Source organism: Babylonia areolata, chromosome 23 (genome assembly GCF_041734735.1).
Source record: "Babylonia areolata isolate BAREFJ2019XMU chromosome 23, ASM4173473v1, whole genome shotgun sequence".
In the NCBI taxonomy this organism is placed as follows: Eukaryota; Metazoa; Mollusca; class Gastropoda; order Neogastropoda; family Buccinidae; genus Babylonia; species Babylonia areolata.
In genome coordinates, this window is record NC_134898.1 from 35,104,936 (window position 1) to 35,109,277 (window position 4,342).

Here is a 4,342-nt window from a genome sequence, read left to right on the forward strand (position 1 = left end):
TTGGAATGAACTTCCCCTTTCGCTTCGTCAGGTCTTCGTACTCAGCTCAGCTCTTTCAAGTCTGGCCTTAAAACCCACCTCTTCACAAGATAGCTTCCCACCCCTGCCTCTTCCTTGTCTTCAGTTCAGTTTCTTCAGTTTTAGAGTTAAGCATGCGTGTGACTGACTGGTGTGAAAGCGCTTAGATTTGTCTCTGCACAAGATGCAACGCTACATGAATACTATCATTATTATGTACATGCTACACACGCAGCCTCGGTTTTTATTCTCATCCGAACGACTAGCGTCCAGACCACCACTCAAGGCCTGGTGGATGGGGTAGCGGGGGATGGGGGATGGGGTGGAGAATACCAGCGAACGTGGGAATCGAACCCATGCGCCTAAATTCTCTCGCTTCCTGCGTGAACTCGTTACCAGTACTCCTCCACTCCACGACTTAATGAGGTGAAGGTTTTTTTTTGTTTTTTAAAAATCTTTTATTTATTGGTACCCTACATCCTCCCCTTCTTCCACCAACCCTCACCCCCACCCACCCCGCACCCCCTGTCTGTGTCCCTGCACACCCCTTTCCCTCTCGTTCGAGTTTAGGTGAAGAAGTCGTGATGGATGCGAGATTATTTCAGTCGCTGTTTAGTACTACACAGTAACGACCACCGTTTCCATTAAAGTGGTGATTTCACTGTTCGTTGTACTTTATTTGTCTGCTGTTTACTGTCTCCCAAGTCAACGGTGACTATAAAAGTACCAAATCCTCTTTTTATTATTTATTTTTTTTTTTTTAAATATAAAATGACACAAATAGAACACAAATAATCATATGTTCGTGAAATAAACCAAGGTCGTGGTGGTGCAAAGTATTTGAGAATTTTCGAAGTGGATCATTGATAAAGTATTTGAATGGAAATCATGGTGACGAATCATGACAGACACAACAAACAATGAAAATAACACACACACACACACACACACACGCGCGCGCGCGCGCGCGCGCGCACGCGCACACACGCACGCAAGCACTGAAGTGGAACAGTTTGAAGCAAAAATGCTTAATCACACACACACACATATATCTATCTATATATATGTGTGTGTGTGTGTGTGTGTGTGTGTGTCCATCTTTTATCTTATTAAAAAAAAAATCAATCTATTTATTCATTGATTCTTTTTTTTTTTTCGTTTACTCGTTTATTTCTTTACTTATAGACTTATTATTTAATGTTTGTTAGTTTATTTACTTATCGTTTTTTTGTTTTTTTTTTATTTTTTACTCCTGCTCTGCAGGGAGAGAAGAGGTAAGGGATTTAAAAAAAAAAAGTGATTTAGAATGTGTGTAGGGTGCGGAAGGTGGTGCCGGTGAGAATGAGATGATAGAATGTGAGATATATACATTAAAAAAACAACTCATTTACTGATATGGACTAGCTTCTCCCACGCAATTTAGGGTACATGCTTTCGGATGACATGGCACTTGACATACACATCAACCACATTTATAGGTCAGCAGGAGTAGCACCAGCTCCATTCTCCAATATCTAACCACAGAAACCACAAAGACATTGGTTTGTTCTTTTTTCCTACCCAGATTAGATTATGGAAATGCTCTTCTCGCTGGCTGCCCCAAACACTATGTTGACAAACTTCAAAACTCTGCAGCACGTTTCACACTCAAGGCTAGGAAACGTCAACACCTCACTCCCCTACCCGCTTCCCTTCACTGGCTCCCCATTCAAGCACGAATACAACACAAACTCTCAGTCCTTTGTCATAATTTCTTCACTGATTCTTGTCCCGTCTATCTTTCAGATCTACTTTATGTCTATTCACCACCCAGACAACTCCGTTCTTCAAATGACAAGCGCACACGGTCTATTCCAAGAATTCGCACAAAAACTTATGGTGAACGTTCTTTTTCTTTTGTTGCGCCAAAACGATAGAATTCACTGCCCTCTCACATTCGTCACACCCCAACACCCGCATTCAAGAGAGCACTCAAAGTACATCTTTTCAAGTTGTGTCTTTCTAAGTAGAGCTTTCCAATCTGTATATGCTTGCTGTGATTTGATCGCTGGACGTGCTCTTTGATTTGATTTGCTTGTGGTTCTGCGAGGCCTGGTTCCATGGTGCATGTTCTGACTTGGGTGAATGTGATACGTTTTATTTTGCTGTGATTTGGGTCTATGTGATGTGAGACTGTGATATTGCCTGTGATGAATGACATATTTACATGTCACTTAAATTTTAGCCAGTGTGATGTGAGATAGTCTGAAATATGTATATTTCAGCAAATGTAATGTGAGACTATGTCTGTCTATTTATCTATTTATTTTATTTTATTTTTTGTACATATTTTCACGTCACTTAGTCTTAAATTCGTATAATCCCATTGTAAAGCGCGGTCAGCCCCATCTGAGATGGGGGTACTGCGCTATATAAGCCTGCCTAATGTTATTGTCATAATCATCATTATCATTCATTGACACATGAATGTTCGGACTATAATGAACTACACGATGTTGCTTTCTGTTCAATGTGAAAAAAAAGAAGAAGAAAAAACACGTTCGATAAAAAAAAGAAGAAGAAAAAAAAGAGAAAGAAACAACTAAGTAACATATATCAAACCACGAGAAAAAAAAATCAAAATAACAGACACAAAACAAAACACACACACACACACCACACAGAGACACACACACACGCACACACACATACACCCACACACATATGCGCGCGCGCATTCACACACACACACACACACACTAGACCATGAGAGAAAAAATCAAATTAAAAGAACAGAAACAACACGTACACACACTCACACACACACACACAAACACATGCGCGCGTGCATTCACAGACACACACAAACAAACACACACACATGCGAGCGCATTCACACACACACAACACACACACACACTATACCATGAGAGAAAAAAATCGAATTAAAAGAACAGAGAAAACACACACACACACTCTCTCTCTCACACACACACACAAACACAGCCACATGCGCGCGCGCATTCACACACACACACACACACACACACACATTAAACAATGACAGACAAAACCAACCAACCAGAATAATAAAAAAAATACATAAATAAAATAAAACAAAAACGTATCAAACCATCCTCCTCCAGACACTCAGCACTTCATTGCGACTCCGTCTAAACTCTTTTCCAAGTTGACCCCATCACCAATAAAGGCCTCAAACTGTGCAAACATCTAGTCCACACCCCCTCCGCTTAACCCCCTTCCCTCCTCCTCATTATCATTATATAAAAAAAAAAAATCTTTATGTTTGCCTGGTCGAGTTCTTGCTTGCCATTTTCGAGCACACTCTTAATTTATAGTCCTCGAAAGATGGGGTGTTCACCTCCCTCCTACCCCCTCTCACCCACCGCCCCCTTACCCCATTTAGTTCGATAGGTAGGTGTTTTGTTATTGGTTCGATAGGTAGGTTTTTTGTCGTTTGTTCGATAGGTAGGTCTTCTGTTATTGGTTCGATAGGTAGGTGTTTTGTTATTGTTTTGATAGGTAGGTCTTTTGTCATTTGTTCGATAGGTAGGTGTTTTGTTATTGGTTTGATAGGTAGGTCTTTTGTTGTTTGTTCGATAGGTAGGTCTTTTGTTATTTGTTCGATAGGTATGTGTTTTGTTATTGGTTCAATAGGTAGGCCTTCTGTTATTGATTCGATAGGTAGGTGTTTTGTTATTGGTTTGATAGGAAGGTGTTTTGTTATTTTTTTGATAGGTAGGTCTTTTGTTATTGGTTCGATAGGTAGGTGTTTTGTTATTGGTTTGATAGGTAGGTCTTTTGTTGTTTGTTCGATAGGTAGGTCTTTTGTTATTTGTTCGATAGGTATGTGTTTTGTTATTGGTTCAATAGGTAGGCCTTCTGTTATTGATTCGATAGGTAGGTGTTTTGTTATTGGTTCGATAGGTAGGTGTTTTGTTATAGGTTCGATAGGTAGGTCTTCTGTTATTGGTTCGATAGGTAGGTGTTTTGTTATTGGTTCGATAGGGTGCGTGTTTTATTGTCGTTATTATCAACATCATGCTTTTTATTGTCGTTATTATCAACATCAGTCACGGTTTTTATTGTCGTTATTATCAACATCAGTCACGGTTTTTATTGTCGTTATTATCAACATCAGTCATGGTTTTTATTGTTATTATCAACATGATGGTTTCTGTTGTCGTTATTATCAACATCGTGTTTTTATTGCCATTGATATCAACATCATGGTGTCAGGATTCTTCATTGTCGCTGTGGGTCCTGTGTATTAGAGAGGTTCTCATCAGACTGATGTCAGGATTCTACATTGTCGCTGTAGGTC